The sequence below is a fragment of the Gavialis gangeticus genome, unplaced genomic scaffold, assembly GCF_001723915.1.
Source record: "Gavialis gangeticus isolate Ggan-Ray unplaced genomic scaffold, GavGan_comp1, whole genome shotgun sequence".
In the NCBI taxonomy this organism is placed as follows: Eukaryota; Metazoa; Chordata; order Crocodylia; family Gavialidae; genus Gavialis; species Gavialis gangeticus.
In genome coordinates, this window is record NW_017729024.1 from 153,342,951 (window position 1) to 153,355,081 (window position 12,131).

The 12,131-nt window shown below is 45.1% G+C and overlaps 1 protein-coding gene and 1 long non-coding RNA gene across 2 annotated transcripts in view; one reads left to right on the forward strand and one right to left on the reverse strand.

Moving 5' to 3' along the window:
* GHR (growth hormone receptor) overlaps positions 1–12,131 on the reverse strand; it is a 260,516-nt gene that overhangs the window by 198,881 nt on the left and 49,504 nt on the right. The window lies entirely within an intron of this gene.
* LOC109297858 overlaps positions 7,119–12,131 on the forward strand; it is a 13,044-nt gene continuing 8,031 nt past the window's right edge. Inside the window, exons 1-2 of the long non-coding RNA XR_002097445.1 lie at positions 7,119–7,129; positions 10,976–10,980. This is a non-coding gene — a long non-coding RNA (uncharacterized LOC109297858). The remainder of the gene's footprint in view (positions 7,130–10,975; positions 10,981–12,131) is intronic.

Genomic DNA, 12,131 nt, shown 5'->3' on the forward strand with positions numbered 1-12,131 from the left:
AGCATGCCACCAACACAACACAATTTGGAGTTGTGCACTTAATATACTTTCCTTAGCCTTCATATTTCAAATGTAATAGTACACTGAACACATTCTATTATTTTGTGGAATTTAACATAAGGCTGTATTCCTCTGAAGCAGAGTCACTTCAAAGGCATCTACTGGTATACATACAGAAGAAGGAAACTGATGTAAAAGATCTGATGCCCATTAAGGAGCCTTCTAGCAGTGAAATCAAAACTGAAAGAGAAGCCTCCCAGATCTTTTTCCATTGCAATTTTGTGCCTGCTTCCCAGACAAAACTTCAAGTGTGCACATACTTGGACTAAACTACATGTTATGGCTAGGGACAGACATTATTCATAAACTGGTTTACGTGATCAGAGACTGGTTTAAACCTGTAATAGAGCGTATGTTCAGTGCACATAAACCAGTTTCAAAATGGCTGAAACTGGTTTAAGATACCTTGAATCTCTTAAATGTAGTATCAGACTTAGCTGATTTGGGTCAAACCAGTTTATGCAATGCCTGTCCTAGACCCCTTCCTGGTTTAACTTAAACCAGAGTCCCCCAGGATCCCAGATGCTTTGCAGCCCTGGGCAGGGCTGTCTGCTCCACAGCAGGGCTGGCCACACCCCTCTGCTCCCTGTCTGCAGCTCTGGTAGAGATGGCAGGCACAGTAGAGCCTGCCTGGCTTCCTCCTGCCCCCCCCCCCCTGCAGCTCTGGTAGAGATGGCAGGCACAGTAGAGCCTGCCTGGCTTCCCCCTGCCCCCCCCCCCCAATCCCTGCTCAGGCAGGGGTTCTACCCTCCCCTTTCCCACAGCACTGACCGTAGCCAGCATGTGGTAATGCTGAGAGATGTTTGCATAAGGCAGACAGGACAGTGTCCACCTAGGACTTTTTGGAGCTAAAAGAAGAGCTTGAACTAATGAGAGAGGCTTTTGTTTTCTTGATGGGCTGATAAACAATGTGCAACTCCCTGCTGTATAAGTAAATGCTGTGCAACTCCCTGCTGGCCCTGGTCAGGAGCAGTGAGGGGGTTCTGGGGGGGGGGGGGGAGAACCCCCCTCTAGAGTGTCCGCCCCACCCCCTCAGCTCAGCACTGTCAAAGGGAAGCGAGGGCTGCTCTAGCACTCCCCAGCTTCTAGCCTGAGCCCCTGCAGGCATGTGCCTACATTTCTTCAGTCCAGAGAAGATGTCTTTATGGTTACAAACTGGTTCACCCTAGCCAGGTTAGACTAACCTGTAAAGATTGAATCAATTCAGGCTTAGGCTTTTTGAAGGTCTGTCCCTAGCCCTTAGGATCACTGAATAAGGCTGTAATAGTATGAAGAACTACATGTAATCCAAATGTCAAACAAGTGATAATTCAGATTGTCCTAACAGTTAGTCTTTTCCAAACAGAGACACTGAGATGTAATTGCTGCACATCTATTAGCTGACCTCAGTCAGCATAAGAAACAATAACAGATGCTAAATGGAACATTAACAACATTTCATGTGTCAAAGATCAGTACATTAGTAACTCTGTATCACAACCTTTGTTTTCAGACATGAAGGACAAAATGGGTGAGCTCTGAAGCTCTCAACACATAAAACTGTGGCTATAAATAGAAAAGCTACTTAACAGGGACACTGGCTGCCAGACGATGCTGAGCCTGGTTGCATCAGTGTCATGACCCCCACCTACAGGACGTTCACAGGACTACATGCTATGTAACAGGAAGGGTAAAACCTCTGGAATAGATTTACCTGTTAAGTAGTAAAATGGAAAAAAAAAAACAGGTCAACCTTGCCCTCTTATTATTGCAGTTATTTATTATTTATATGTAACTGCCATGGCAGGGGGTCGGACTAGATGATCTGCTAAGGTCCCTTCCGGCCCTAGAAACTATGAAACTATAGGTGCATTTACTTTGTTTTACAGACAAAATATAAGGCCTTTGTCCTGAGGAATATACAAGCTAAGGACTAGATTCCCTTGGCAGGGAGCAAGCTTGGGTTCTAGGTTTTCATGTAAACCCTGCTGGCAGAAGTATTTATATGTATTAACCAATGACTAATGCAAAATACATGAACAATCCTGGCACCAGGGACTGGAACACAGGACTCCCACTCCCAAGGGAATGCCTTCATCCTGGAATACAGGGTCTTTCTTGTTCTTCTGGCACCACCACTTTGCACTCCTGACTGTCCAGTTGCCCAGCTTTGATTGAAGGCTTAGAGGATGTCCTTATCCTACCCGTGCTCTAGTCTGGAGGTGAGGGCATTTTCCCACTTCGGATGTGGGTGACATGGATTTGAATCACCTCAGACTGATGAGTGCCTAAAACCCAGGCCTCACACTTCCTGCACCAGCTGTGCATAGCCCATGCTGAGCTGCCCTAAGGCTCCTCTGTGTTGCTCCTTCTGCCCTGCAGGGCAGACTGGAGGTGGTGGTGACAATGCAGGGCAGCCCACTGCATCCTCCATGCAGCTGTTGCAGGAAGCACTGTGCAGCACCGAGAGGGAGGGGCTGCTTTTCCCCCACACTGAGCACATTTCTGCCCCACCAGCACTGCTGTTGCTGCAGCTATTCACCATGAGCAGGCAAGTTACAGCAGGTGCAGGGCAGGTCGGTGCTGTGCACAGGTCCCTGCCAGTACTGTGGGGCTGGAGCCCTAGAAAGGCAGTCCAGCACAGAGCTGCCCCAGCCCTGCTGCATGCCCAGGGGATGGCAGGACATGTCACTGTGGGACAATGCCTGGACAGACAAAATCCCTCCGTGGGCCAGATCTGGCTTGCAGGCTATATCTTATCAGGAGTATACAAGAGTATACAGAGTTTGTCTTTTAATACCTCTCTGGGCCTTATTTTTCTCCCCATTTGTCATGTAGATTTAATAATTCTAACCAACTTCCATCCTTAAGCTCAAATCATTGTTTTTAAAATGTTTGGATATCCTGAGATAGCAGATGTTACAGGACTGCAAAATATATTCAAAGAGAGGCATGACAAAGATAACTTGGTAGCTGAATAGTGGTTTTGAGATTGATACTTAAGCACAATACTACACATGTAGCAGGAAATCCATATCATATGCTATGTGACCCTTCAGACCAGAAGCATTTTGAAACTTGAAATTAGAAATACTTTTCCAGGAAGACCTGTCACTACAGGAGCTGCTCTTTTAAATTTACAGCTGCAACACCATACTCCACTTGAACCTTGTACTATGTAGTAATATTCAACCATTGCTAGAAGCTATAGTATGAATTCATAGAGCTGTTAACTCAGCATTATAAGAAACATATCAGCACAGACTAGCATTAAGTACAAAAAATATTTTATATAAAGTTTTGAATTTATGGCTGCCATATAATTATCAGTCAATTATAATGAAATTTTTGTAGATTTTCATTACTGTATGTTAGATACAGGAATCATTCTGTGGAAATGTGCTAAATCAGGTAAAGTAAGTGTGGAATATTGGGATTCTCCTATACAATTTTCTAAAATGATCACTGCTGCATGTTTGTTGTACTATGTTTTAGGAATTACTCTAAAAAATCTATTTTTATTAACTTCATAGCAGATGCTCAGTAGAAGTATGGGATTTGTTAGACATAATCAAACTTCCCCTTCATTAAACCCATATAAACACTTAACAGAAACTCTTGAATACTCGCATATTCAGAAAATGTTACAGTCTATTTCCATGCTCATGTTTCTGAATGAATAAAATGCTATGAACATATCTCATTGTATAATAGGTAAAGTGCCTGCGATCTTTTCAGTTTCTAGCAATAGAGGACCTAACTACACTAATCATGCAGTATCTTATTGAATGAATTAATCCCATTGATTTCACAAGGGACTATTCATGTAGAAAGCTATTACTCGCTGGCAATTTGGCGGTAAACTGCCCAACTAATCATTACGCAACCAGTTCTTAACTAGTTCTTAGAAAGCAGACACTTCTGCAAGTCTGATGATCAGATTAAATGTCCAAGTATCTTTGCCCTTTAGAGCTGTAATGAAGATACACTGAACCTGATTTTGATTGAACAATTAAAAGAGAAAAGATTTTTGTTCCACCCCTAATTCTAATTCATCCACAAAATTTAGTAGAAATCTTTATACCTTTCTGCCAAGGATGAAAAACCAACACTAGGACACATACAGGATGTAACCTGCATATCAGTATTGGTGGATATATAGATTCATAGATTGTAAGAGGCTGGAAGGGACCTTGCAAGATCATTGGGTCCAGCCCCCCCTGCACTAGGCAAGACAGACAACTGCAGTCAGGTGACCCCAGCTGGTGACCATCCAGTCTCCTCTTGAAGATTTCCAGGGTAGGCAGTTGCACCACTTCTGGAGGGAGTTTATTCCACACTCTGGACACCCTGACTGTGAAGAAGTTTTTTCCTGGTGTTGAACTGTTTCTAAGATTGCTGGAAAGTTTTGTTGGGTAGGAGGACCTGGTAGGTCTGTATTTTAAGTAGAATGTAGACAGACCAGTATTTTCAATCCACAAAATGCATCATTACCTCATGGGTTAAAAATATACCTTTAGAAGAAGACAACCATGTTCTAATTCTTTAATTTCTGCTTTCAACCTACAAAACAATAGATTATAAACTTAAATCCCACTCGCCTGCATTTTACTCTGTAGATGCAACACCCAGAGCAGCTCCTGTTTATGCAGGCCCACCATATTATCAATACACACTTCAGCAAATCTGCATTTAAGAGTGAGGGACAGGTGCTGATCCTGTACTGAAGTAGTTTGATAAGCTTTGACAGGAGATGCCATTAAAATGAGCCACCAGTGCAACGAGCCACCATGAACATGAGCCACCAATGCGACGTTGCAACTGGTAAAGCAAACAAAACTCTGGCTTGCATCCATAGATCCTTCTCAAGTAAATCCCAGCATGTCATCCTCCTGCTGTACTCAGCTTTGGTGAGGCCGCAGCTGGAGTACTGCATCCAATTTTGGGCTCCACAATTCAAGAAGGATGTGGAGAAGCTTGAGAGAGTCCAGAGGAGAGCCATGTACATGATCAGAGGGCAAGAGAATAGGCCTTATGAAGAGACACTGAGAGCCATGGGACTCTTCCGCCTGAAAAAGTGCAGGCTCAGGGGTGACCTGGTGGCAGCCTATAAGTACATCAGGGGTGTGCATCAGGATCTGGGAGAATGCCTGTTCACCAGAGTACCCCAAGGGATGACAAGGTCCAACGGTCACAAACTCCTCCAACACCATTGTAGGCTGGACATAAGGAAAAACGTCTTTACTGTCCGAGTCCCCAAGGCCTGGAATAGACTCCCCCCAGAGGTGGTGCAAACACCTACTCTGGACTCTTTTAAGAAATGTTTGGACACTTATTTTGCTGGGATCCTTTGTCCCTAGCTGACTTCCTGCCTCTGGGGCAGAGGGCTGGACTCAGTGATCTTCCGAGGTCCCTTCCAGCCTTAATGTCTACGAAATCTATGGAAATCGGAATGTCTCAGAACACCTCTTACAGCTTCTGACACTTTCTGACAGAAATTTGCCATGCTACTTCCAACATGTTCAACAGAAATATGGACAATGTCAAAAGCTAGTTAAGGCTCTGCCCTCCTTAGCTTCCACCTGGACTGCAAGTTCTTGGCTTTTGGTTTTCCTTTTTCCATGTCTAAGGGTAACTTTCAGTATTTTGAACCCAAATTAGTAACTGTGTTTGTTTGGTTTTTTAAAAAATGGAGGGGAGTATGTGTTCCATTCAGAATAAATGAGAGGCATGCATGAAGTAAAATATGTTTGTTGTTTTAAATATGTTAATTTCAGTTTATAAAATATGCCACTCACCAGTGTGCAACATTCAACTCAACAGCTCCCAGTATGCATAATAAATTTATAAGAATAGATCAATTAAACAGAAGGACTCAACAAGTTAATTGGCTTCTTAAGAACAGAATCCAGAGTGTTACCATGGTGAACATATTAAAGGTTTATTCTTACATGGATTTATTCAACAGATACTGTACTCTAAATTCACTCTCTATCTTAATTTGAATTATCTTCCAAGAGCCAACAGCTCTCAGCCTCCTGGGAAATCTAGTTACCATATTCTTTCCTGACAGCACCCAAACAGGCCAATTTGGAGAAAGCACCCAAGCAAGCCAATCTGTCCCATCCTTCCTAAGCCAAAAAAGCAAAATATTCATTGTTGCCAATTTAGAGAAAGACACTGAGAGAAAGCACTACAGAGACTACTTCCAATACTATCACCTGTAAGTATCAGAGCTTCCCTTTCGTAATTCAACACTGGTAGTAGAATTAGATCCAATATGCCTTTTTAGGCTAGGGACAGACATTCAAAAAGCCTGAGCCTGAATTGATTTAATCTTTGCCGGTTAGTCTAACCTGGCTAGGCTGAACTGGTTTGTAACTGAACAACGTTCCAGAAATGCAGGCACATGCCTGCAGTGGCTCAGGCTAGAAACCCTCCCCTTGCACACTGCAGAGTTGAGGAGGATGTGGCCAGGCCGTTGCAGGACTTCTGATTAGAGAGGTCTGCCTGCACCATCCCAGGCTTTTCCCCACTTGCTGGTCAAGGGGCAGGAGGGTTGCCAGCCCCCTGCTAGCACTCTGAGGCAAGGGGGGAGGATGCAGTGTACAGAGCTGAGCTGGGGGGGGGCATAGCCAGGCATGGGCAAGATGCTCTGATTAGCCCATCAGGGAATTGATAACAGTGTTTATCATTTCTAACTCAGAGTTTATCACCCCATTAAGAAAACAACAGAGGGACATTACCAGCTACCTTTTGATTCTGGCTTTGTCACCAGTATCCAGCATGTGGTCTGCTAGCTAACACACAGATACCTCTCAGCAAGGCAGACGGGAGTGGGGTATTCCTACTTAGCAGGGAGTGGTGAGGGGGAAGTGGGGAGCAGCCTGCAGTCCCTGCTGGAGCTGCCGCCAGGGAACAAAGGGAAGGGGCCAGACCTGCTGTGAAGCTGAGAGCCCCACCCAGCACTGAGAGCATGCCAGGATACTGGGGGACTCTGATTTATCTTAAACCAGCAAGGTATCTGGGACAGACATTGCATAAACTGGTTTGACCCAAATCAGTTAAGTCTGATAGTACATTCAACCAGGTTTATTTCTGGCCAAAATCAGTTTCTCTCAAACTGGTTTATATGTACTGAACATCTTTTTTGTTACAGGTTTAAATCAGTTTTTGATCACTTCAACTGGTTTATGTGTAATGTATGTCCCTAGCCTTAATGATACAGTCCCATCCCTTGTGGAGCCAAGTGTTTTGCCTTCTTGCAGAGAAAGGTGTACGATTCCCATTTTACGAAGATAAAATAGTTGTCAAAAGCTACAGTGCAAGCCAGTGACAGAGCCAGAAATAGAATCTAGGAACCCCTACTTAGATGTCTGTGTTTTAATGACCAGACGACTTTTAGGACTTAACTTACCTGGGAAGCACTACTCAGAACAGAAAGTGAGGAATACAGAGAATTAATAGTAGATGTTTGTGGATTCTCTGGTACTGTGTTATAAAAGAAGAGAAGTTATTCATAAACCATTGTATACTAAATTGTGAGAAGCAAGAATCTGTGTAAATGATATCTTTTATTGGACCAGCTGTTTGGTTTGGATGGATTTAGACAGACAGGTTTTCAAGCACAATTTCACTCCCACTTAGGTCACTAAGTATACTAACTTTTTATTATAGGACTACCTCATGAGGAAGGCAACACAACAGCAACTAGAAAGACAAATGCCAGAACCAAGTGTTATATGAGTATAAATGATCCCTACTTTATCAGCCTATCTTGCTTATTAAAAAAATACAATTTAAGGTAATCGCTCACATTTAAACTAAGGTGCAACTGGGTACATGTAAAATGCATTCTGGTTTCAGAAATAGTATGGATTATGGAGATATTCTTCATATGCAAAAAAAGAAGGAAAATATACACTAGAACTGGTACATACACTAGAATAGCCATGAACTTCTGAAGAGCATCTGAGGTAGAGAAGAGAGAAGAAGCAGTTTATCTATAGGTGCTATACCTGAAACAACCACCTTGGAAGGAAAGTACTGGTGTTCAACATAATATGCTCAAGCAAAACAAAACTCTTTTCTTCACAGATGTACACATATATATCAATAAAAATACCAGGTAGGACCCATGAAACTGTTAGAGTAAATGGATGCTGTGTGTAATAAACATTACTAAACCAATATAAATGCATTTTCACTTTTCTAGAATGGGCTTTTAATACTAAAGCAAATAATCTGCAGGAACTGGGCTTCGGAGGCCTACAATATATAACTGCCAGGAAGTTTAGACCACAGCCTATAAAGAATATTAGCATTGCCCATCCAATTAAAATGAATCTCTACCCGTAATTTGGGGATAACTACAGAAGCGTTGAATTTGAATCAAAATGTGATCTTAGTTTCAGCCCTATTTATAACAATATCTGTTATAGGCAATGTTCCAGTTTACAGTGGAGACCTTTTATAGAGTGGTCTTCCTTCAGGAAAGCATAGTATTCATGCCACTTGGTTCAATCTGTATAGGTCTAAATTTAGACAGTTATACTAGGTTGAAGATAGCACCTCAATTCAAATATTTTCTTTCTTTTCCAGGGCAAATGTTTGGGCATTCGGATCAGAATTTTGTGCACTGCTTTTCATTCCTTACTGAACTATTTTCTTGGGACCTAGGGATTTATGATGTTCCACAGCATGTCTGTCACTGTAGTTTTCATCTCTAGTTCTACAAGGCTTTATTCTATCCCACTCACCAGGGGTATCAAACCCATCTGGCCCTGTGGGCTAGATGAGTGCTGTGGGGTTGGTCAACAGGCCAGATGAATGGCATGTGGCTGGCCCCATGGGCCAGATCAGGCCCATGCACCTCCTGTGCCCCCTCCCTGCTCACTTCTGCCAGGCTGGGACTGTGCTGTACTCAGCACCCACTCCAGCCAGTCCAAGAACCATTCTGCATGCAGTGCCTGCTCTGGAGCTGGGAGAAGAGTGGGGAGTAAGGAGTGCCATATGCAGTGCAGGTTTTGGACCAGCTGGACCAGGCACTGCATGTGGCATGTGTGACTGGCGGGGGCAGGCACCATATGCAGCACATAGAATCATAGACAATGAGGGTTGGAAGGGACCTCAGGAAGTCATCTATTTGAGCCCCCTGCTCAAAGCCTGACCATCCCCAATTACATCATCCCAGCCAAGGCTTTGTCTAGCCAGGTCTTATAACCCTCCAAAGATGGAGATTCCATAGCCTCTCTGGGTAACCTTTTCTAGTGCTGTACTACCCTCCTCATGAGTTTTTCTTAATATCTAACCTAAACTTCCCTTGCTGCAACTTGAGACCATTGCTTCTTGTTCTGTCATCTGTCACCACTGAGAACAGTCCAGCTCCATCCTCTTTCAAACCCCCCTTCAGGTAGTTGAAGGGGGCTATTAAATCTCCCCCCGCTCCCCAGTCTTCTCTTTTGCAGACTAAATAAGCCCAGTTCCCTCAACCTCTCCTCAGAAATCATGTGCCCCAGCCCCCAAACCATTTTTGCTGCCCACTTTCTTCAACTTGTCCACATCCTTTCTGTAGCACAGGGCCCAAAACTGAACACAGTACTCCAGATGTGGCCTCACCAGTGCCAAATAGAAGGGAAGAATCACTTCCCTTGATCTGCTGGCAACCTTCCTACTAATGAAGCCCAGTATGCTGATAGTCTTCTTGGCAACATGGGCACACTGTTGTTGGGTCATATTCAGCTTACTGTCCACTGTAACCCCAAGGTCCTTTTCTACAGAGCTGCTGCCCAGCCAGTCAGTCCCCAGTCCATACTGGTGCATAGGATTGTTCTGTCCTAAGTGCAGGACTTTGCACTTGTCCTTATTGAACTTCATGAGATTTCTTTTGGTCCAATCCTCCAATTTGTCTAGGTCTCTCTGAAATCTCTCTGAGATTTCTTTTGGTCCTATGCTCCAGCATATCTACCACTTCCTCCGGGTTGGTGTTATCCACAAACTTGCCAAGGGTGCATGCCCTGGAACAGCTGGGGTAGGCGCTACATGTGGTGTATATCCTGGGCCCTGTACACATGGCCAGTCTGGCATGCACTGCATTTGGTATGTGGGTCAACTCCAGACAGAGGCAGAACTGGAGGCTGGATGATAGGGCTCCAGAGGCCAGATCTGGCACATGGGCCGTATCTTTAACACCAGAGTTTTATATAAGAAGCAGGATAAAAGGTCATTAAGATTGCCAAAGTCAGGAATTCTTTAGAAAAATAGTTTGTGATCACATAAATATTGTTTACTTATATCTTTTTCATTGAAGTGCTCAAGACTCAAGTTCCAGGCCAGAACCCTTATCACTAGTCCATCTTTCACAGAGCGAAGACCTTCACATTGGTAAGACATGAATCTAAATCAGGAAAGTCAGGTTAAAATGGTCATAAAGACCTCTCCAAGACCATCTGCAAGCTACCTAAGAAACTGCAGGGATCAGTTTAAAAAACAAAATAAAGGTTTTAGAAAATGTGATGGCAGTAGAAAAGGCAAGTGCTACCTAGGTCAAATGCCTTCTTGTAGTCAGTGTATTGCATTTCACATTTCATAAAGGGCAGGTTAGAGAAGTAAAAGCATGGAGGCTTTGTGAAGTTCACAAGGTTTGGAAAAATCACAAGTTAGAGCAGTGCTTCCCAAACTTTCCCTCAGCGTGACACCATTTATGACTCCATTTCCTCAGCATGGCCCCCCACAACCCCTTGTGCTTCACACTCCCCACCCACAGGCCCCTGGCCCTGCTGGTGCCCCCCACAGTCCCCCAAGTCCCCATGGCCAGGGCCCACAGTCTCCTGCCTCCCCAGCAGTGCCCAAGCCCCAGCTGCCACCTGTGGCTGGAGTGGAGTACAGAGTCCAGCTCCCTCTCCTCCCCCACGCAGGCAGCACTGCTGGATTGGAGCCCATGTTGGGGGGAGGGGAAGGATGTGGGCTGCTCACTGCAGGTTTGGGGCTCCCCGCCTTGCTGCATCCCTCACAGGGGCTCCACAGCCCAATGGACAAGACCTGGCATAGCAGGAGGGGAGCACCATGCCGTGCTTCACTGTGCCACCACGACTACCAAGCTGAGGCACCTCCTGGTCACCCAGCAGCAGCATGGGCACAACTTCTGCACCACTGCCACTGCTGGGCTTCACCTTGGCAGCCATGGTGATGCAGCACAGGCGTGTGTGAGATGGCTCATATTTGATTTGGCCCGAATCGGGGACAGTGATTCTATTCATTGATTCGGATAACTGTCTCCGATTTAATTCGACTGAATCCAAATCTGAAGATTCGATGCCGATTCAAAGAATCAGCGATTTGGACATAGACACAGCTTTAAATGTTTTCTCTACTTACGTCAAGGTACCAGGTGGCTTGTGAATGCTGCAGTGCTGGAGTGGATGGAGCATGGGGCAGCCCCCCTGCGTGCTTGGTGGTGAACCTGGAAGTGGACTGGAAGTACTTCCAGTCTGCTTCCAGGTGCACTGCTGAGCACGCAGGACGTCCCCCCCCCGGCTTGGCAACTGGCCGTGGGGGGACCCTGGGTGCCCCTCCAGACCCAAGAGGCACCATTCGCCAAGCCGGGCTCTGTGTGTGTGTGGCGAGGGGGCCCTGGTACGCTCCCTGGAGATCCCGGAAGTGCTTCTGGTCCACTCTCAGGTATGCTGCTGAGCGCACTGGGGAGTCCCCCATGCTCCTGTATGACGCTCCATCTGCCCCACCACTGCAGCATTCACAAGCTGCCTGGTACTATAAGGTATGTAGAAAAAACATTTAAAGCTGTGTCTATGGCCGAATCTTTTTGAATCTCTCCAAATCAACTTGGAGGGTTCTGATTTGATTCAGTGAGATTAAATGGTCTCCTGATTCGATTTGGATTTGAAGATTCAGCAACCAAGTCATGCTGAATCAAATCAGGGATCGAAGCTTTGCACAGCCCTAGTGCAGCACTCTGTCCCACAATGGGTCCCAACCGCTGGGTCACAGAGGCGGCTCCTGCCCAGAGCTAGGAGTTAGGAAGGCCAACCGTACCTTGTCATGCATCCACAGATGCATTTCAAGCAGGTCAAAAG